Source organism: Suricata suricatta, chromosome 4 (genome assembly GCF_006229205.1).
Source record: "Suricata suricatta isolate VVHF042 chromosome 4, meerkat_22Aug2017_6uvM2_HiC, whole genome shotgun sequence".
Lineage (NCBI taxonomy): Eukaryota > Metazoa > Chordata > Mammalia > Carnivora > Herpestidae > Suricata > Suricata suricatta.
Window position 1 is genome coordinate 147,499,726 of NC_043703.1, and position 23,083 is coordinate 147,522,808.

The window sequence follows — 23,083 nt, forward strand, 5'->3', positions numbered from 1 at the left end:
CCGTGTCACGCTCTGTGCTGACAGCTCAGAGCCTGGAGCCTGCTTCGGATTCTGTGCCTCCCTCTCTCTCTGCCCCTCCCCTGCACACTCATGCTCTCTCTCTCTCTCTCTCAAAAATAAATAAACATTAAAAAAAAATTTTTAACGTGAAGGTTTGTCTTGGAAAGCTGACTTCTGTGAGTGGCGTCTCCTAGTCTCCTCTCCACCTCTGTCCCCTCTAGCACCGGGAATGCCACCATCACCAGATCTGTCTGGTTTTGTAACTCCCCTCCTCTCAGCCGACAGTCACAGAAGCAAAGCATTCCCTCAGGCCTGGGACGACTAACCGGGACAGCTGTCCGGCCACTCAGCAGTGCCGTTAGATGCCTGCCAACAGCCCACCAGCACCTGAGGCTGGAAACCCATCGCCCCTGCTGGTTGTCCCCACTGGGCTGCTGGGTGGCACGGCCGGAAGCCCAGTGGACGTCTCTCCCATTTGGGCAGCTGAGCCAGGCCCAGCCTGGAGCCTCTTCCCGCTGTCTGCTGACAACCATGGCCACCGACAACTCAACCCTAGAGCTGCGGTAGCTTCTCTCGAAGCCGGGGCTCTGGGAGTGGAGGGCTATCCCCAGCCCCACTGTTCCTGAGTCCAAAAGGAACATGCACGTGGCTGGAAATGTGTCGGTCTGCTGTTCGGGCCCCTGCTGGGGAAGGAAGCGGGGGTTCAGGCCACAAGCTGGCCCCGGGTAAAGGCAGTGGAGCTCCTGACCAGAGGAGCCTAAGAACAAAGCAGTCCTGGGGCTGCTATGGCCTTTTCCTCCCCAGCCCCAGGCCCCATGTGCTACGCACTTGGCTTTGGTCCGTGGACTTCTAAAGCCTCAAGTGCCACCAGACATGCTACGCTGGGCCAGCTTGGCCTCACCTGTCCTGAACCCCGGTGCCCATCCCCCTATCCTGCCACCCTCCAACCTCCACCCCAGGCCCAGCCTCCTGTTCCTTGAGCAACAGTAAGAGGGGGTGTTGGCATCTCCATCTCTGGGCTCCCTGTCCCTCAGGCTCATTCCCAGCCCCGCTGGGCTTTCGGCAATCTCCCAGATCCTTTTCATCAGTATCTGCCCTCATGTAGGCCACCTTCCCTCACTTCCCCTGGTTACCTGGTTTTTATTACCTAGGTTTCAAACTCCTGAATCAAAATTTTAGGCCAGACTTCTATAAATGTAATCCAAGGAAACAATGGAACGCTATGCAAACATACATCTACAAAAATGTTTGTTGTGTTACTATCTTGTAGGAGTGAGATATTAAAAATACACTCTATGTCCATCATTAGGGCACTGCTTAAGTAATTCGTGTAGATTTTTCTATCCAGATGATATGAAGAGTTTTAAAATGCTATAGATTTGTATCTACTGACATAAAAAATGTACCCTTCATACTATGAAGTCAAAAGCAGTACATACAGCATGATCCTGCTTATGTGTGCGCGTGTGGGTGCATGTGTGCGTGCACACTTTACAGTTGTGCATAGGAGAAAAGTCCGGAAAGAGACACTAAAATGGTTTTTATGATTGTTAAGTAATTTATATAATTTTAGGTGCTATCTTTTAAAGTATTTTTATGATGAACAGTCTTTTAATGATATACTGAATACAACTACTTTAATAACAAGAAAAGTTAAACTACCAAAGAAGCATTGCAGTTTTTTTGAGGAGCTTAAGGGTGACCTAGACACTGGCCGCCCCCAGATCCCATGTCCTGGGGAGCACCAAGAGCCACAGCAATGCTCTCCGGCTGATCCCAGAGATTTGCTGGGCTCTAACCTCGCGTCTATGTAAAAATGTCCCAGACCAAAAGGCTAAGAGGGCCAGCTACGTGTCCTCACCTCCCCGAGGACAGCAGTGTTCAAGAACCTAGCTGGCAGTGGCCAGGTCTGATGCCTTTCTTATCTGCAGGCAAGCTGAGCAGAGACTTACCTTTCGATGTCCGTCTCTGGCAAGGTCAGGATTTGTCCCCAGGATGCAAAAACCTCGATGGCCACTGACACTTAGTACAGCGCGAGCATCACCGGGAGGCCAGACAGTCTAGAAAGAGAAGGAAAAGGGTGGGGGTGGGGTGGGAAAAGGTATCACCTTCTGCAAAAAGATCTCGTTGGAATTGCAGTATCTTACAGAGTCCCCACCCTAAGCAGAAGCTTGTCCCTGTGTTGAATTTCTAAGTGTGGACCATCTCACATAGGCTGTGCCCAAACATGGCTGTGGGGCACTCCCTGATAAGGGGGGGGGGCATCAGGCAGACTCCAGACGTCCCTCCCCCAGCCCCCAAACACATAAAGTCCTAATCCCCGCAGGAGAACCAGGGCAGTGGATAAGAGGGAGAATAAGGACGTCGCCTTCCATCTGATTCAAACCAAGAAACTCCAGAGATGGAGAAAAATACGAAATTTAGGTCTTTAATCTAATGCTGAAAAGAGAACAGGACACCAACTCTAGAATTACAAAAACAAATCATTACTTCTTTTAGATAATGGGCAAGAAGACCTTGAGGAGGCAAAGGATGGGTTCCTTGGAGAGAATTTTTTTTTAAATATAGATTTAATACCTACTGGAAAGAGCCTATCTATTACGGCGAGGCAGGACCATTCCCAGTTCCCTCTTTCAAATGTAATATATGTGAAAGCCATCTTGATGACAAGAAATGGCATCCTCCACTGCAAAAATGCACAACTGTCATTACCTGGGAATCGATATATTTTTCTAAACTGAATATATCATTATCAATTGATTTTCCTGTTTCCTCTTAGCACTCCAGAGTCCCGGATAGCAGGGGAAAGCTTTAATGTGATATGAGGGATTTGGACAGGTAAATAAGTTATTGTAAACTAATTCCACCTTGCCACGAGCTTCTCCCTGAGAACGCAACGGGTCTTTCTCGGAGCCTCTTTCAACCCACGCTTTTCCAGCTGCCACTGACAGAAACGCACGCAAGCCATATCAAATAGCCATTTTCAAGCTGAAGGTGGCAAAAATATTATTTTTCCCAAGGAGAGAGTGTTCTCTTTACGATTAAGAAATAACCCCTGTGGGGAAGCAAAGTAAGCCAAGGTCACCATTTAATTTTGACACAGAGCCAAAGTCGTGAGTACATTTTTCCTACCAAGCCCTATGTGAAGCGCACGGATAAATCGATCACTTTGGCCACAAAGTATTGACAGCACTGGTGATAATAAACGATCAATGTATTTCTGGGAAAGATCCTTGGCAGGTACGTGTTGGTGGAGAGAGAGGTCTGGGAGACAACTGTCAGATTGTTTTTAGATCCTTGAGAATCTTAATCATTCTCTCATTCATTCATTCATTCATTCCATAAATATTCATTGAGGGCCTGCTGTGTGTCAGGCAATGGTCTAGGCACTGGGGATACATAAGTGAACAGAACAGAAAGAAAAAAAGAAGTCCTGCCCTCATGGAGTTCATCTTTTAGTGGGTAGAAACCTAGAATAAACAATAAGCTTAAGGAATGGCATAGTGTATTAAAAGGAAGGCAGTGCTATGCATTAGAGAAGACAGAGCAGAAGATGAGTATTGGGGGGCTGGGGTGCAGTTTAAAGAGGGTCAGGGTAAGACTTGTGAGATAGGACATTTGAGCTCACGTGAAGGGGATGAGGGAGTGCGCCATGCAGGAATCTGGGGCTGTGTGTTCCCGCAGAGAGAAGTGCCAGTGCAAATGTGGGTGGCGGGGGTGGCAGGGGAGCATGCCTGTGGTGTCCCTGGGTCAGCAAGGAGCCCACTGTGGGTGGACAGGAAGAGTCTAGTAGGATATTCAGCTAGAGAAGTGACTATCGAGATCATGCAGGGCCTTGGAGGCCACTGTAAAGGCTACTGACTCAGAGCCAAGGTCTTGGCCTCCCAGCTATAGAAGGCACTGGGGATATTCTCTTGAGACAGGTCTTCCAGGTCTGTTAGCTTAATCTGCTTCCCTTCCTTTCAAACCAGACAGCTCCGCTCTCCAGGTGAACAGGGCACAGGCCAGGCAGGGGCTCGGAGGGGCAGTGGAGGGAGGTGAGCCTCCAGGGCTGCCTAGCTTGTTCTGATGACAATGGCCTTGCCCTTCCTCCTCTGTGGACAACTGAAGCAAAGCTCCCCTCAAAAATAAACTGCAGGTGAGGCCACGTTCTTTGGGACTTTTCCCTAACATGCTCATGGAGAGAGCCTAACATGAGCTGACGCGGTAGATTATTATAGGCTGTGCTGGCTATATTGCCCAGGTCTGCTTTCCATCCTGTCTGCCCCCAGGGGCTTACCTGATCTGCACAGAGGGGTCTGGACCTCTGAGACCCTGTGATTCCTGGTTGGTCGGTCGCAGCTAACAGACACCAGCAGGAGACCAGTGGGGTCTGGTGTTTGCTCCCCTACCTGCCTTCGTCCTTGCAGTGGCTTCACAGGCTGGCCATGACCCTCCAGGGCAGGTGGCGGGTCTGGATGGCGTGCCTTGGGCCCCACAGAGCATTCTCTTTGTGCTTGGGTAATAGCGGTGTCTACATCTTTATGAACAGCCCTGTCATTCATCTCTCTTCAAACCACTCATTTCAACGTGCCCATTTCCTGTTAAGACCCTTATAGGATCCGCTCGCTCACAGAGGCAGTCGAAAGCAGGACTTTGGAATCAGGCATCCGAAGCTAAATCCTAACACGGCCCCCTTAGTTTTGCCACACTGGCTAAGGTATTTAATTTCTATGAACCTTCATTTCTCACTCTTAGAACTAGAGAAACTGGTGTGTAATTAGCAGCAGCAGCAGGATCACTATCTCAGTGCTTCCCGCCCCCCCTCCACCGCCCAGGGCAAAAAGCCACTCTGGGCTGACATCTTTACCCACCCCCATCCAGGAACTCCTCCCTTAAGGGGTTTCTAGCTGTTCTCAGCTCATATCTGGCATTAGTTGATATCTCAGTGGTTTCACTGATTCTTCTTGCTCCTCTTTCCACCCAACCTCCATTCCTTGCAGTCAATTCCTGGGCATCCGGAGAACAGACGTTATCTTAATATTTGAATCTCTGACCCACAGCACCCATCTTGGTGCTGTAGAACCAACCCTCCATTTATCATCTTTTCTTTCTAGGAGGCCTACAGGCTACAACCATGCACCTAAGCACATCCCACTCTAATGAGATGCATGGCAGTCCCAAGTGCGTTTCAAATGAATTACTAGAAACTGATTTCTAGTAAGCATTTTGTTCCCATGTTAACACGGGGAAACCTTAAGTTTCCAAAGAAAGTGGCCTGGGGAAATCTATCTCAAGCATGAACCCAGGAAGCTTCAGGGAGACAGGTAAGGTTTTCCATCTCCAGGTGAGGTAAAGGCACTATCTCAGGGCTTGACCTTGACTCCTGTGGGTAAACTGACCCTTTCTCCTCCACTAATTTCATCATCAAAGGGCGGCTTCCAGGCTTTAGGAAAATAAAATTAAAAAGCCAAGGGACTTTGGTTTTAAAAATACAGTGGGTAGTTAAGTCAACAGTGGGTAGTTAAGTCAACCCCAATGAAAGGGGTCTTAAGGTCCCCAGCTTGTAAAGGCACTTAAGAGATGCTAATTGAGTTTGATGGGGCCTAAAATAAAAGCTCACCCCTCAGTGGGGTTTTGGGTTGAATAACTGCCTATGTGAGGTGAGATCTTCAAAATTAAACCCAAAGAATATTTTGAGACCATTCTAAGTCTATAACTAAAGAATGTTCCTGACATGAACCAAGTTGATAACCAAGAGAATGACAAATAAGGGCCCAGGATTTTTCATTTCCCTATAAAAGGTACCAATTTTCTGGAGAGAAATTGCCCTTAAGAGAGGATAAACCAATTAGGGAGTCTCCTATTTGATGCTGGGTCAGAGGCTAGCCCTGCCTGGGTTTTGACCAGGCTACCCAATTATCACTCCAGCGTCCGGGGAGCTCACCTCCCTTCAGCCAACTGGGAGGCAAGGATTCTTTCTTCTTTGGAAGGAACAAGCAAAGGAACCAGAGGCTGCAAACTGTAGCAGAAAACCAGCTCCCACGTCCACCTTCCTGCCAGCCCAGGCTCGGGACCCCACGGCACCCATGCACCATGCCGCCCACCTGCTCTGAAGGCATCCTCCAAGGGGAACACTCGTTCGCATTCTCTTTCTTTGAAGAAGACAAAAACCCACCACCCATCCATTAATAACATCAACCATGGGTTCACCGAAGCCTGTAGGCATCTTGCCAACCCCAAAATAAACATTCTCAAAAGGTTTATCCATCAGGTTGGCGACAGTTCATGGGCTGCAGGGTCCGGAAGGCACTGCTTTTAAAGGAGAGAATGGAAACACAAAGATGGAGTGCCTTGCGAGGACCCACCTAGCACAATGCAGAGGTTTCCTCTCTCCATTAAGGGGCAGAACCGACCACTGCGGAGATCCATTATTATTCTCGGCGCGAGGGAGGCACCGCCTGGCCAGCTTTTGTGTGGGCGTGTGTTCTTCAGAGAAAGGTAGGAACGTCAGAGGCCGTGACTCCTGGCCGAGACCAGATCATTAAATTTTCATAATGCGTGGTGTTGACAAAGCCTCGCTCATTCACATTTTCTGATTAATCTTTCTTCGAAAGCTTATGGGTTGGCTGCTATTCTTATTCCTACTTCATAGACAGGGAAACTGAGGCTCGTGGAAAAGAAAAACTGTCCAACGTTGCATGAAAAATCCTCAGGGGATGGGGGCAGAATTGGAACTCTACGTGTTTCAGCTGCCTCGTCCCTGGGGCTCCCATGGATGGTGAGATTAGAGCGGTCCTGTGTCCGTTCTGCGGTCACCACCCCTGCGCTGAGTAAAAGCACAGGTGTCAGTGGATAGCCTCATCCCAGCCCCGGTCCTGGTGAGCCCAAAGCAACCCTAGGACCCTCACCCGCTTCTCGGCAGCCCCCCAGGTGCCCAGGTGGCGGTCCGCTGCCCAGGTGACCCCTCCCACGACAGAGAAGCCACAGACTGCGCCCCATGTCCACCACAAAACCTCTGTCAGCACGGACGCAGCTCATTCTCCATTACTACTAACCCCATGTTTCTCAAACTTTTTTTTTTTTTATCATCACGGCCCCACCAAGAGAAAAATTCAATTCAGTTCCATTTAAATCCTTTCTAACAAGTGACATTCAATTCTAAGGAGTAAGATTTTGACGGGAAGGGTGGAGCTTCGGAGGAGAAGTGTCCCAGAGGCTCGGTGCCTCCCTCACTCCGGGAATTAGCGGACACCCCTCCCCGCTTGCATGCATTCACTGAGTTTCTCCAAACCGCTACTTCTAGACCCTCAGGGCCCAGCCCTGCCACCTCCTCTGCCCTAAAACCCCAGTTCGTCCCTCTCTTGCCCCCGCCTCCAGTACTGTACTTAACAGTGCACAGTCACCTGTCCTGTGTAATCTCCACGGCTGGCGGGGCCAGGCCTCCCCAGCTCTCACCGGACCCCCACGCAGCCCTGCCGCCGCCACAGGGATTGTGCTCAACCCCAGAATAGTCACAGCATTCCTGTCCCAAATCCCTCCATGGCAGGGGCCCCAGGGAGCCCAGGCAAGTCCAGGCTCTTTCCATGCCCCGTGCTGTCCTGCCTCCACTGCCTGGGCCACCCGCCCCTCCGGACACCCGCAGCTCTCCTTCTGTGACCAGACACACACCTGCTCCCCTGCCTGGACCCCCTCCCACCTGCCTTCACCTCTTTTCCTACTGAACACTTGTCTTTGAAGTATAGACACTCTTCAGGAAAACTGCTGGAGAATATCAAGTGCACACATGTCCCCCAGACAGGCTTCCTGGTGGCTCGTCTCCAGGTCCCTATCATCTGGTTTGGGCAAGGAGAATGGGCAAAGAAGGAAAATGGGGTGCCTGTTGATCAGATCCTAAATTATGCACGACAGAGCTCTGCCAGACAGCAGGACTGAAACAGTTCAGAAAAGAAGTTCAAGTCCACCCCCTCCCCTGCCAACCCGCCCCCCATTTTCTTGTTACACGGCACACCCGTCAGTAACGACATTAACTAGGACGCCCCTAACTCGGCCCCAGCACATGTAGCCTCCTCCGCCCCTGGTTACTACAGATTTGTTCAGCACCAGAACGGGGACGGGAATGGCCTTTGCATGTTTTAAAAAAATGTTTTCATTTATTTTTTTTAAGAGAGAGAGAGAGAGAGAGAGAGAGCGCAAGTGCTAACGGGGGAAGGGCAGAGAGAAAGGGAGACACAGAATCCGAACCAGGGTCCAGGCTCTGAGCTGTCAGCACAGAGCCTGATGCGGGGCTCGAACTCACAAACTTGAGATCATGACTTGAGCTGAAGTCGGAGGCTTAACCTGCTGAGCCACCCAGGGGCCCCAGGTGTTTTCTGAAGACCACAAGATGAAGAGAGAAGTGGCTTATGCCAGCGGACTCAATAGCCTGACTCGCCTGTAGTGGCATTTAAGGTGTCAGCACCATGTGTAGCACCTGGCACATAGTACATGCTCAGTAAAGCTCTGTTGAAGGAAGGAAAATGCCTACCAGACTCCACTCATTTCCTACAATTTTGCTTCACACATCTGGAAGTTCGTACCACGGTATCATGACCGGAATACAAACCAGCTTAAAAAAAAAAATCAGACACTGCCTCCAGATTTGGCTCTTGTAAACAGGCCTGCATCCTCCCTTTAAATTGCAATAATTCCTTCCCAGATGTTGCTTCTCCTTCAGACCCATAAATTTAAGCTTTTCATGATGACGATTCACGTCTGCCTGTGCTGTGGGCCCTGTGGAGTGCTTCCGCATCTTCTCTCCTTCATTAGATGGTCACGCGGACCCCGGGGAGGGCAGGGCAGGCGCCCGCGTCGCTAATTCACGGACAGGGAGGCAAGGTGCCGGGAATGCCAAGCTGGGCTGTAGAGCGACTGGACGTCCCTCACCTTCCTGGTGCTGAGAGTCAGGTGGCACTCCCTCTCCCAGTGCCCTCCAGGTCTGCCTGTGGGCTGGGGCATCTAGGGAGGCTCACCTCCACCATGTTGGCCTCAGCTTTGCTGCCCACGTCAAACTCTGACTCAAATGTGAACAGGTGTCTCCCCTTCGTTCTATCTGACATTCCTGCTAGGCTATTGCATTGCAATAAGGCGTGCATAGTCTTGGAGTAAAACAGAACAGTAGGCCAGTTGGTGGGTGATGGCAGGGGTCCGAGGAAGTAGTATGTGGCCAGACAAGTTGGTTCCCCAGCCGTCCCCACGAGGCTCTGCGGGCCTGGGCAGGTTGGTCCCAGCTCCATGACAAGGTGGTTCCCATCTTGGCATCAGTCACAGAGGAGCTCACTCCCAGGCATGAGCCTGCCTCCAGTCTGGATTACACTGGTTGAGCCCGAGAGCGCAGAGCTTTTCTCTTTCCACCTTCCTTGGTCCAGTTTCTTGTCTGAGGCCTGTCTCCTTCCTGGTGATTGGCTCTGGGGTTCTTGGGAAGCCTGTGACTTGTACCCTTGACCCCCAAGTAGCCAACGGCATCAGAAGACAACTGAACCCTCCTCCACCTGGGCCACAGCTGTCTATGTTCGGGGGCAGGAGACAGTTGTGGGGACAGCAGCAGTAGCCAGCAATCACGGTCACTGATCTGGTGTCTGCTCACTGCCAGGCTCTGGAATGACAGTCTGGTTGACACCTGCTAGTGCACAGGGTCCCACAGCGTCCCCTGCCCCCCCTGACACACCCCACCCACAGTTTTAGAGACAAGTGACTTCACACAGTAATACAGGCTGGGCTCTTAGGCTCAGTGGGTTTCCGGTCTGCTCAGGGAGATGCAGAGAGATCTGACAACCCTTCTCCGGAGTCTGGATCCTCATGGCCTGAGTGGCACGGGCGGAGCTGCATTTCCATCCTAATCCCTGCCACACCGGTGCAGGGTCTGGATCAGCCTGTGTAGACGTCAAGAGCATGTAAGAAAGGCACTCAGCATAGCCCACAGCACATATAACAGGTGGCTATGACCATGTCTGCTAGCTGAAGCACCGAAGAGATGTCCCTAAAATACCTACAGTGCCACGGAGGCGGGGAGGGCTGGGAACCACACGAGGTGGTGCTTTATCTCCCAGCACCTGTCCACAGAAGTGAGCACGCAGGGGCAGACGCACGGGCAGGGGTCTTCCCGGAAGCAGTCGAAGCAGTGGCTCGCTGTGGGTACGGGAGCCTGGGGTTGATCTGACCCGGTCAGCTGCCACTCCCTGCCACTCCCTGCCCCTCCAGCTACGTTCCTGAATTTCCACTGAGAGGGCAGCTTCAGGCTTTACTGCCCGCCACCCTACACCCCTGCCCCAGCAGTTGGTAGACCAAACTGCAGGCCGGAGGGAAGGTGCCGCTTCGGCTCCGATTCCCTCATTCCACCTCTCTTCTGAACCCCAGCCTATAGAGCCAGGGCCTGGAAACCACTGCTTCCTCGCCCAGTAAAAAGCTGTTTTATTTGAGTAGATCTGAGGCTGTTTCTATACTCTCAGAGGGAAAAAAAATTGTGAAAGAAAAGGCTTTGGAGATTACAGTACTTTTTTACCCAGATATGATGAGTTATCCATTTAAAAATAAACCACAGACAGGCATGTTTCTCCGTACCCAGGCAGAAAGCAGTCATTACCAGGAATTTCTCTAAGTTCTCTGCTTTTCTTGGCCAATATAGAAGCAGCCTAGGAACTGAAAATAGAATTAGGAGCTAATTCTGTTTTCCTGATCTCTACCAACGTGTGCAGGCAAGTGGCTTGATCACACCATGGCTTCACGTTCCATCGGGAAAAAATAAAATAAATAAAACACGGGGCCCTTGCTCATCCAGCTCGCGGCATGTCTGCCATCGGAACCAGCGTTCGAGGGGCCAGGCCGGAGCCCAGAGCCGCTGGTACAGATGCACGGGTCCCCGCGCTGTGGCCTGCCACGGCTGGATGTCCTGATAGAGGCCAAGACGAGCGGGGGAGTGACAAGTTCAAGACCGCACAGCTTGTGAGCAGGAGAGGCAGGGCGCAGCACGGGCTGTCTAGGTCGCCTGATGATCTCTCCCTCTGTCATCTCCCTGCGGCTTAACTGGACCTGAAGATTCCAGGAAAGTCCCTCGAGAAAGGTTAAACAACTTCTCAAACCCGGCCTTCCTTCCTGAAGAAAGCCCCCCTGTCTTCCTCTCTGCTCTCCAGCGAGCAGTAAATCAGATATTCTTTGCTGCATTACTTTTCAAGCTCGATGTTTCTAAATCCAAAGACATCTATAAATAATACATACTCATTTATATGTACATTTAAAAGATTAAAAAAAAGGCATAACAAAGATACCTGTAGATTCTTCTGCATACTAATGGCCTACTTAAGACACAGTGGGAGCGAATGGCTAAGAAACACAAGGAACCACACACGCAAACTTCCCTCCACTCTATCCCGGGGCTGCACCCGGGAGCAGGGAGCCTCCGTTCTGAGCACTCCATTCACTGCTTCTCTCCCACGGTCACATTGAGCCATCTGCTTCTTCTTTTATATGTGGGACTGTGTATTTTTTCCCTCTTCAGTTTTATATGAAACATTTAGCAATGAAGTAGCAAATAAAAATACTACATAGAATTCATATAAAATTGTAGTTGGCTTGAGCGCATCTAAAGGTTGATAAAAAGAAACACATAGATGCTTCTTAAAGGCTTATTTATATTTTATTACACATTACACACATCACACTCCATTGAGAAAATTTAGAAGTTGATGTGGTTCGCTCTGTCACAAGCTGGCATGGCGAAGATTTCCGCGTCTAGAGAACATTCCTCCTTTGGAACACAATGCGCTCGCCTTGCCGGTACCCCAGCAGACGAAAATGGCGTAAATAATCCATCAGCGCTCACTCAGTCACTGGAAGGGAAGGTTTCTGTAGGTTCCCCCCACCCCCCAGGGTGTGCACGCTTGGCCCTGCCTGGCCACCCCTTCCTCCACACTGCCGATCCTCACTCCAAAGTGAGGATATGGCTGGAGCACCGTCACCTCTCAGACAGACGTTCAGGTCAGCTAGAAGCCGGCAGATCCACCACCTACCCCGTCCCACACCCACGTGCAGACACACAGGATGTCCCAAGGCTGTGGATGCTAAGGGCTAAGTTGACCAGGCTCCTAGGACTGAGGGTGGTCAGAGGAGGGAGGGCTCCTGGCTGTAGGAAGGCTCCCCGTCAGGGCTTACTCTAGGTTCTGGAAGATGAGAGAAACTGCAGGGGCACAAGAGCTGCATCTTGGTGTGGTTTCCCTTCCAAAGCGGATCCTACAACCTAGATTTGGATAATTTTTTTTCTGGGAGAGGGAGTTGTTGATCCAAGGATGAGGGAGCAGGGATGTGAGGCAGAACAGGAGAAAAGCCAACCAAGGGTACATTAATGAGTGGGATACTGGTGTAGGCAACTGGGCTTAATCCTGCTGGGACCATCTGAGTGAGCGTGCAGTATACCTTAGAGACGGCTCACCAAGAGGCGAGGAGGGGAGTCAGGGTATTTATTCATCACATCCCACCTCTCACTGGTTGGCGGGTGCTTTGGGGATATCAATCCCCCCACACCTCCAGCCTGGCCTCACAAAGAGAGAGGCAGGAGATGGACACTGTCAGCAGGTGAGCCCCAGGGACAGGGCAGGACGCTGACAGCCTATGTTACTGCAGGGTAAGTGAGGGAGGGCTCTCTTCTGCACCTGAATACTGCCGGGGATGCAGCCACCGCTCCTGTTCAGGCGCTCTGGCCTCAGGGACCCCACCTTTCTGCACAACAGGCCACTTGCCACAATAGGGGACCTGGAGTCTGCTCATCCCCCCAGCACACGCCACGTCAAATGCGTCTGTAGTGGGATCATCTGCTATCTGTTGGCTGTGTAGCAACCATGTATGAAAAATAACACCAAGGAGCAAATTAAGTGATCTGTCTGCAAGCAGCCTGTTCAGATGGGGGAGAACTACTGATGACAAACCCATGACAATGACACATAGATAATCTAAGAGACACAGTTACATGTTCAGAATGAGGACCTCAATTATGGACATTTTATTACTTATTTATTTATTTATTTAAATGTTTATTTATTTTTGAGAGGGAGAGAGAGAGACAGAGTGTGAGCGTCGGAGGGGCAGAGAGAGAGGGAGACACAGAATCTGAAGCAGGCTTCAGGCTCTGAGCTGTCAGCACAGAGCCTGATGTGGGGCTTGAACCCACGAACCGTGAGATCATGACCTGAGCCAAAGTCAGACATTTAACCAACTGAACAACCCACGTGACCCTCGATTATGGGCATTTTATTTATTTATTAAAAGATTTTTTTTAATATAGTTTATTTATTTTCGAGACAGAGAGAGACAGAGCACGAGTGAGGGAGGAGCAGGGAGAGGGGGAGACACAGAATCTGAAGCAGGTTCCAGGCTCTGAGCTAGCTGTCAGCACAGAGCCCGATGCAGGACTCGAACCCACAAACCATGAGATCATGACCTGAGCCAAAGCTGGACGCTTAACCAACTGAACCATCCAGGCGCCCCTGGACATTTTAAATACAACCCCGATTAAATCATCTGGTCTCCCTTGAATGGAGTAGTCATAATTAAGAGAAGAAGTGGGAGAAATCAATTGTACTCATCACCTTCCCAACCAAAAAAAAAAAGTTAAGAACTTCCACTTTTCAAGATGATGATGCCTTAACACACTGAGACTTCTGGATGCTGCCAAGAACCACCAAAAAAAGGGTTGTAGGACAGAAGGGTCCAGAGAAGCCCCTGGGTGCCCTCAACGTGGGAAGGAGACAGCAGGAACGTCAGGCAAGCGTTCTCCCTGTGGAGCAGAACCCAGACGAGGATTTGAGGTGAGTGGGTTATTTGAGGAGTGATTTCAAGAAAGCTCAGACGGGTGAGTGGGAACAGGTAAGGGAAGGAAGCCAACGCAGATTGCCTTAAGTGAGCAGGTCACCACTGGGGGCACCGAGGCCAGCACTGAGGCCAGTCTCACTGGGGCGCCCTGGGGGACACAGAGGAGCAGGTCTCCGGGGTGTGAGGAGCTGGGGTATTTTCCCACTGACTCCCCTTTCTCTTTGGCTGAGAGCTGCTGCCAGAGGGTTAACCCCCTGGCATTTCAGATCAGCCCTAAGTGGTCAGCAAGGGCTCTCGGGGTGCAGGGCTGGGGAGGATCCTGGGAACGTGAACTTCCCACATGTGCAAACACACTGTGTTGGAAACTCATAACCTCTGATTACCTGGATGGAATTCAATTTGCCACTTTCAAAACTCTAACAAAAACGGACGACCCCCCACTCCCATGTAATCACTGAATAATGTTATAATCATGTTGCGTGGAAATGGCATTATTTCCCTGACGGAAGCACAGGCTTTGCACCTCTCGGGGCTTCATCTGCTACATGACTTTTCAGAGTATGGAGTAGCAGGTTCCAATTATCTGAAAAAAAATTTAAAACAGTAACAGCACAATACATAGTGTGATCCAGACAGAGAGAATACACAGTTTCCAGGACAGGCACCTTGATTGGTGACTTAACCGTTAAACACATTTCAGGTAATATAGTGATAATGGACATTAATAGTAGCAATAGTGCTGAAGTGCTGGAATATAATCATTTCTGATTATATTACTATTTCCTTTTGTGGAGCACAGTGCCTATTTCCAAACGGCTCTGGGCTCATTAAAACGACACAAAAGCCCAGCGGCAGGTTGGCAGAAGGGTAGCCAGACGGGGCTTGCAGCTCCTGGTGCTTGGAAGAACGGGGAAAGATGGTGGCCAGAGCTCTTGGTGGGCCCAGCAGTCTTAGCACCAACCTCGTGATTCTGCTCCGTCTAGGACCTCCACCTGCCTTTGCAGACGCTGGCTGCTGCCCAGCCAGGAAAGAATGCTCATATGCGCAATGCAGCAAGATGGGCTTTAAAGGAGAATTTGGTAAACTAAAAAAGTTTTGCGTATGCCCAAACACGTGACCATCTTTCCCTTCATCTCCTGTTAGCCCCCAGAAAAAGGGTGTTGCCTTATCTTCAAGATACCCAATATATCGATTGATAAATTCTCTAACAATTAAAGGATTTATCTTAACAGTGCACTCTCTTGCCTGATATAGCAACCACAGATGCAGTAATTATTCTTGGGATTATGACTTCATAATTTTAGCGTTTGGATGTAAATAAGACTTAAAGGTCACTTTATTAAAAAAATTTTTTAATGTTTATTTTTGAGAGAGAGAGAGAGAGACAGAGCATAAGCATGAGCAGGGGAGGAGCAGAGAGAGAGAGAGGGAGACATAGACTCTGAAGCAGGCTCCAGGTTCTGAGCTGTCAGCACAGAGCCCGACGTGGGGCTTGAACTCACAAACCGTGAGATCATGACCTGAGCTGAAGTTGGATGCTTAACTGACTGAGCCACGCAGGTGCCCCTTAACAGTCACTTTAAAAAGACACACGACAGTGGCGAACTGCTGCAAGAGACCACGAACGTTCACCTGGAAGGCAAATGGGAGCAGCAACACCCAACACAGCTTGTAGGAAGTGGGACCTGTGGCCTGCGGCAGAATATTAAAGAAAGGTACAGTCCCCTAAAGTGGCTTCTCTTGAAAACTTGAATGGAAGTAAGAATCGTGAGCTCTGGAAACTTGTCAGAGGGCTCAAAAAGCGGCCCTAGTGATAAAAAGTACACTGAGGACAAAATACTCAATGGGATGGAAACTGCACGAGGGCAACGGGTTGGAATGAGGGTGTGAAATGTGTCCGTGGAAAAAGTCGTGCTTTAAAGTTAGTATGTCATATATTTTGCTATTTTAAATTTTTGTAACTAAAGCAATTCATTAAATATTTTAAGTAAATAGTAAGTTATCTATGCTACGACAATATCATTTATGTCTGTGTATAATTGGGCTATATACTAGAGATGTCTACATCTAGATTCCCAAAAAATCATTTATTCAGGCCGACTAAAAATCTTCTTTGGGAGACCTTTTCTTTGGGAAAGTAGGGAAGACCTTACATGTGGGTGGAAAGTTAGTTTTCTTAGCACTGAGGAGGGGTGACCACCATCCTGGCAAAGGCCTAATTTAGTCTACAAATCAAAGGGACTGGGGGACCCTAGAAGGTCTTTCCGTTTAACAACCCCTTCATTGAATGGGTAGGAGAAGCGAAGCCCCGAGAACTCTCTCTGCCCTACCAAGCAAGGCGTCCTTAGATGAAGAAGTGAAACACACAAGACAACCTACAAATCTGAACATGGCTTCTCCCACGGACACACCATGGGGAGCGGGTCAGCCTAAGGCTCTTCCTGGGTCAGGTGGGGATAATTTGGGGCTTAACCTCAAAGAATCTACCTGTCGTAGGGGATTCTGGGCCCACTGCACGCCCGAGTTCTCTTCAGGTTTTCCCTCTGAATCACAGCCCAGCCCAGTTCGCGTTTCCAAAGCCCTGCCAGAACCCTGCTACTGCCTGCCTTAAAAAAAAAAGATACATTTATTGAAAAGCCTATCTAAATATGAAAATGTATGTCAGGTCTTCTTTGCAAATGGGAGGCAGCTGCTGAAAGGTGCCAGGTAGGACTTGTCTATCACCCTTAACCTCCTCGAGCTGCAAAATCTCTTGTTGCCTCTGGCCTGGAGTGGGCCTTGCACCTGCAGTCTCCAGACTCCCACTCTTCATGCCCGTCAGTGCTGGGCCAGAGCTGCCCCCTGGCCCCCCAATCCTGATGGGGGGCGGGGCCGCTGCTCCTAGATGGTGGGAGAGCGGCCTCCGGCCTCCCTGCTGGCTCATGATGCAGCTCTGGGAGCTGAGCGCCGCTTGAAATCTGGTTAGTAACGCAGATCCACTTCTTCCCCCCAGCAAAGGAGGGGTGCGTTTGATGATGGGGCGGGGTGTCCTGATGGAGCTTCCCAGGCTCCACTTAACATCCCAGGCAGCAAAGAGTGATTCCAAGTCCCCAGAAGCGCACACTTCCCTCAAGTGTTTGTCTTTGGATGAGGCATTTCAGCCACGAAGTACCTAAAAATTAATAGCTACATGAGAACTCCTAATCAGGAGGGATTAAGCTGGCTACCTCGAGGCCACACTCCTCAAAGCTGCAGGCATGGGATTTCTAGAACAGCAGCAGGAAGCACTGGAACATATGAATTATGAATTGAGACCCTGTGGAAGCTTGAGTCTGGTTCCAGAGCCCTGATTCAAAGGGGAGCCGGGAAGAACTCCATTTCGTGCTTGCTTACTAGCCCAGTCTCCGTCGGTCTAGGCTCCCCGCCTTACTAGTCATGTGATGTTGAGCAAGTCTCATGCCTCCTCTGCCTCAGTCTCCCCAGCTGTAAAATGGAGTAACAAGAAGCATTTCCATCATGGGGTTACTGGGAGATCAAATGAGGTGATTCAATAAAAAACTCAGAAATGTGCCTGACACGTAGTATGCTCTTAATAAATGTTAGCAATTTTTGTTCAGTATCGTCTGCCACCAGAATGATCTCCCTAAGACGCAACTCTGGTCCACTCTCATTTGGAATCCATCAGTGGCTGGATGCTCAGTGCTCAGGCTGTGAGCAGACAAAATCCACAACACCTGGCATGGTATTTAGGGCCCCCGCCCTACTCTAGTGACAACCTCCCACAGTGCTTCCACCCTGAGCTTCTGAGCACCCTCCCCTACCTTCATGCCTTTCCACAGGTGCTGCCTCCCCTTGTCCTGTCTGTCCCCCATCTTCTGCTTGGCCGGCTCCTCCGTGCGTGCCTATGTGCCCATCCACCAAGCTCCTTGCAGTTACCATATGCGCTCGTTTGCTGAGGCACCATTTACTCTATTCACATTTTGGACTGGACGATTCTTTGTCGAAGGGGCCGTCCTATGCAAGGTAGGAGAGATGGCAGCATTCCCGGCCTCTACCCGCTAGATGCCAGTAGCACCCCTTCTCTCCCTTGCCCCCAAGTTGTGACAATCAAGAGTAACTCCAGACTTTGCCCACTGTCCCCAAGGTAGAAAAGAGGATAGAATTACCCTTGGGCTGGTAGCCACTACATCAGACAATAAGCTCCTTGCACACATAGGTTATAGCTTACTTCCGTATCACTGGGATCTGCTCAGGTAGTTAGCAAACAGTAAGCACTCAATAAATGCCCATTGAAAAGGAAAGAAGGAAATAAAATAAATTTAGTGCTCATAACACAACAAACATCCCCCCTCCTGGAAGAGATCAGCATATTGGACCAAATAATGAATGAGACTGAGTTTGATGAGTGACTTAAACACTCAGCCTGAGCACTGAGCAAACAAGTGCCTCTCATCATTTCAATCTCTTAAAGAAAAATTTCACCCCCCACCCCATCACCTTCTGGCTTCCCCACTACCTGTCCTGTTCAGCTGCTTTGCATCTCTGAGAAACTTCTTCAGGGGTTGGCCGGCCTTCTGTCTGTCCCCTCACCTGACATTGTCCTCAGCCCATTGCTGTCATGCCCCTTCCTCTGACCAAAACCAAACCAAACCAAGAAAAACAGAAAAACCAGGGGACTTTCCCAGCGCTTGGGATCTCAGTAGGCAGTACCTCTAACCATTTCGTACAAACTTGACACCTAGTCGCCCTGCAGGCTCTCGCCTTCCTTACCCACCCTTCAGTGCTCTTTCTCAAAGGTCTCTGACCTTCACCTACCTCTCTTTATCTGCATTACCACTTTCCTCTCTTGCAACAGGCCTTTCTTGGTCTCCCTGAATCTTTACTTGTTCTTTTCTGACCTGTTCCCATGTAGCAGCCAGGAGTTTTTCTCAAAATGCAAATCTGATTCTTTTTCTCCCCTGCTTGAAGCCTTCCTCATTAGTCTCAGATAGCCTGGAGCTCCAGCATGGCTCCAAGGCTGTGCATGGAGGGTTACTGCCTCATCTTACCCTTCCCCCCACTCTCCTCCATACTTTCATCACACTGGACTTTTTTCAGTTTCTAGAATGTCCCTCCTGCCACAGGGACTTTCCATGTGCTGTTTCCTCTCTTTCTTCACCTGGTGGTTATGCTGATTCAAAGTCCAACTCAAGCATCAAGACTTCCTTGACCTGAGACTATATCACGCCCCTGTTTCTAGAGCTATAAGAATGTATCTTCCTTTAAGAGCCAGTGTCCATAATTTTTGTTTATGATTATATGATTAGCTTGTCTTCTTAGCCTATAGGATAAGTCTGAACAGGCAGAGACTATGTCCACTTTTGTTTACCTCGGTGTTTCCACCCCAGAAGTCGGCAAGTTATGACCTTTGGACTAACCTCAGCCCCTTGCCTGTTTTTGTCCATAAAGTTTTATTGGACCCAAACTACACATTTATGTATTGTCTGTGGTTGCTTTTGCCCAACAAGAGTAGGGTAGTTGCAACAAAGACAATATGGCTCTCCAAGCCTAAAATATTTACTCTGCAGAAAATGTCCTCCAGGCCCTGCTCTAGTCAGAACACCAGTGCCTAGCAGAAAGCAGACATTCAATACAGATTTGTTAAATAAATGAGTAAATGGGCAAGCTGAAAAAAAAATGAGCTTCTGACATATCTCTTAGTGTCTGCTGAGAGAGTGTCTCAAATAAGCCTCTCCAGGGCAATGCTGGCCGCCTGCAGATGTGCCGGAGCCTGTGGGGGCCAGTACTCATGTGCTAACTCTCTCTTCTCCAGGAGCGGGACTCCTTACATCTTTGTATTCCTTGCCAACAGGTCATTCCAGGCAAAGAAGCGGCCTTTCCTTGGACCATAGGGTCTTTGTTCTTGGTGCTTATAAGCCTGGGAAACTCTCATTGGCCATCCCACACCAGCCACACCCCATCACAATCCTGTGACACCCCTAAAAGAAGAAAAGGGAATTCCAGAGCCACCTCAGGGACACCAAGGGGAGAGGGGACACCATGGGTTCAAAGAAGTTTCAAACACACCATGGGGACTCTGGGTAAGGAAGTAGCCTGGAAGCACACCAAAACCCTGGAAGGGATGAAACCAAAGGACAGAACTAACAGAGAGAACGCCAACTCCCAGCTCTGGTTCCTCGTAGCCCGGACCTCCGGGACCCTACAGCTCAGTGCCATCACTACCCAGAGGAAAAGACTGCCTTTGTCACTTGGGTCCCCAAAGGCCTGGCCGTTCCTTGTTCAGAGCCATTTTGAGTTCAGCCTTTGGTTGACATATCATCCGACAGTGGTCCCTGTGTCTGCATAAGGGTCTCTGCCTCCACACCCTGCACTATCTCAGGGTGGGGCCTGCTTTACACACGCCTTCCTGCCCCAGCCCCTGCTCCACCCACATGGGAGGGTGTCAGCACACACCTGGGAAAGGCCACCTGGCACTGGGTCCGAGCCACACTGCCCCTGACACCTGAGAGGCCGATCGCAGCCGCCCAGCCCCCTTCTGCCTGGGCCTGCTTCTTCCATGGCACGCCTGACCCGGAGTGACCCTGACCCTGCCGCCTCCTCCCTCTGCCCTGCGCCGGCCCAGCTGGGCCCTGTCAGCACATTTCAAAGCGGCCTGGGTGCATCCGCTGTCCAGTCGCGTAGGTTACTGGACTCCATGCAGGCTTCTTCTCTTGCTGCCATCCTGGTAAAATTTCAAAGTCAAGAAGTAGGCACCTCCTATTTCTTTTCTTCCCTTCCTTCTTTTTTTTTTTTTTTTCTGGGGTAAGACTCCAGAATCTTAATACTCATAAGTTGTAGCTAATTCCCAAAGCAGCAATAAAGCTGGATTCAGGCTGAAGTGTTAAATGTGGCAGGAACAAAAAAAATGCAACGTGAGCATTTACACCAAAGTGCAAATAGCCAGAAACCCGCAGAGTGGGTGCGGGAGAATGTTTCCGCCTCTTCACTCATGGGTGCTAGACGTACGCATCACATGGCTTTACTAGACACGGGGTTTCACGTTTAGTTCTCAGATCTTTTGTTAAAATCCACAGAAAAGAAAACGAACGCTCCTGAGCAAAGTTCAAAGCACTGCTCCAAAAATTCTAGAACATTCTCTTCTCCCTGCCTCTTTCCGGGTCTCTGGCACGGCTCTATGAACACTTGGGCACCAACGGGACCCCGCTAGGGGTTCCATGGAGGCAGCTCCCTCTCAGTCTTGCTCCTGCCACTGTCCTCACGGCATCAAGGGCTCAGGGTCCAAAGTCTCTGCCTTGGCTTCTCCATTTTCAAAAATGGAGAGTATTCTGGTTCTTGTCATCCATTTTGCAAGAATCTTCTCAGAAAAGGAATCCTTTGAAATAGGCCTGGTGGCTGTGTTAGTCTCCGAGGGCTGTCATAACGAAATACCACAGCCCGGGGGCTTCCACAACAGAAACTTACGTTCTCACAGTTCTGGAGGCTGGAAGTCCAAGATAAGATGTCAGCAGTTTTGGTTTCTCTGGGGGCCTCTGGCCTTGGCTTATAGAAGACTGCCTTCTCGCGGTGTCTCTCTTTCCTTGATGTGTGCCCATCCCTAAATTTCCTCATCTGATAAGGACACCAGTCAGAGTGGACTCGGGGCTGCCCGCGTGACCTCACTTAACCATAATTACGTCTTTAAATGTCCTCTCTCCAAATACTGTCACATTCTTAGGTACTGGGGGTTAGGGCTCAACATATCGGCTTTGTGGGGAACACAATGCAGTGTCTAGAAGTGCCTAATGACAACACGCCTTATCTTGTTGTGATAGAAACAAGGGAGGTGGGAGACCGCCGCCCCTCTGTGGACGCTTCACCCGACGGCAAACTTGTCTGCCCCCAGAAGAAATTCCTGAACAGGAAGGTGAATAAAATTCATGACCAAAATATCTTCTGTTAACTGGATTTCCATTTATTTATTTGTTTTTAACAAAGACCTTCACTAAAAAGGACAAATTAATGAGGAAGATAGAAATAACAGTCATAGTAGACCAGCCGACAATGAGCCACACCAAGAGAGCCACGAACACCTTTGACTGAAAACAGCTTATAGTTGTCAAGCATTGTTCTAGGCCTAAAATGTAACTCCGACCTACAACCTGTCGCATTTATGAAACGTATTAGTTAACTTTTTTACAGAGTGCTGCAAATCAGTCACAAGAGACCATGGGCTCTGTGTATGTGGTCCAATTTTACTGGAGAACCAAATAATCATCGATTATTTAAGAGACCAAAGACAACAACTCTACCAAGAGGAGCCAGACCCGAGAAGAGACTGTTCCAGAAGCTCCACAGGGTGGTCTTATTTAATTCACAGTGAATTTGTCTCTAGAGACTACAAACTGATCAAACACAGGGTGTGGACGTGAGGAAAAAAATAAATGTGCCACTAACTCCTGTTTCCACAGGTGGTCTAACGGCATAAAATCCTCAGCTCTCTTTCAGCGGAAGTGTCTGGAATGTGGTACCAGGGACCAGTGGGGGCGGCTGGCCGTACACTCCTACACTGGGCACTTAGTATGGAGCCTGGTGGGCGGCAGGCACCCAGAAATACTTGTTGTATGGAATTAAAAAAAAACATTCACTGCAGAACAGACCTGGGCAAGGGGGAAGCGAAGACTGCAGGAAAATTCCGGACTACAGGGAGAGCCAAACTCACAGAGAAGCCCCTAGCAGGGCATTCTACCCATCACAAGTGACTGTACAAATGAAATAAGTAAATCATTATTTGGCTTTCCAATAGGATTATAAAAGGAAGCGGAATAAAGTGGGAAATATAACTACTTTAAAATGTGTAATCTGCCTTTTCAGACATGAACTCCAGATTTTGTAAAGACTGCCTATCAAGGTTATATAAGACATCAAGACTATCTTATAGACCAATTTAAAACCTAGGTGGGGGTTTAAATGAAATCCAGGCTACTACGCATAAAAATAAGGTTATTTTTAAAACAATTACCATGTGAGATAAAGAATGAACATTCTAGCTTATTGTTTTACTGAGCTCGCCCCACAACAGAATTCAGGGAGTTTCCATCACTGTGTGTGGGTGGGCTAGCGGGGGAGGGGCAGGGGAGGCTAACACAGGAAACTCCTAAGACAGGGTGTTAGGTGTGTGAGGTTAAGGACTTTGTATTTTCTCCTCCTATAAGGGGGAGCCAACAGAGGTTTTAAAGGAAAAGTGCATCAAATTGATATTTTTCAAAAGATGACTCACCAGTTAAAAGCCAACTGATGAAAACGGTAG

The 23,083-nt window shown here is 49.5% G+C and overlaps 1 protein-coding gene across 1 annotated transcript in view; it reads right to left on the reverse strand.

Moving 5' to 3' along the window:
• KLHL29 (kelch like family member 29) overlaps positions 1-23,083 on the reverse strand; it is a 305,147-nt gene that overhangs the window by 220,687 nt on the left and 61,377 nt on the right. The window contains exon 2 of the mRNA XM_029938230.1: positions 1,953-2,060. The gene's annotated coding sequence lies outside the window, so the exon portion shown is untranslated. The remainder of the gene's footprint in view (positions 1-1,952; positions 2,061-23,083) is intronic.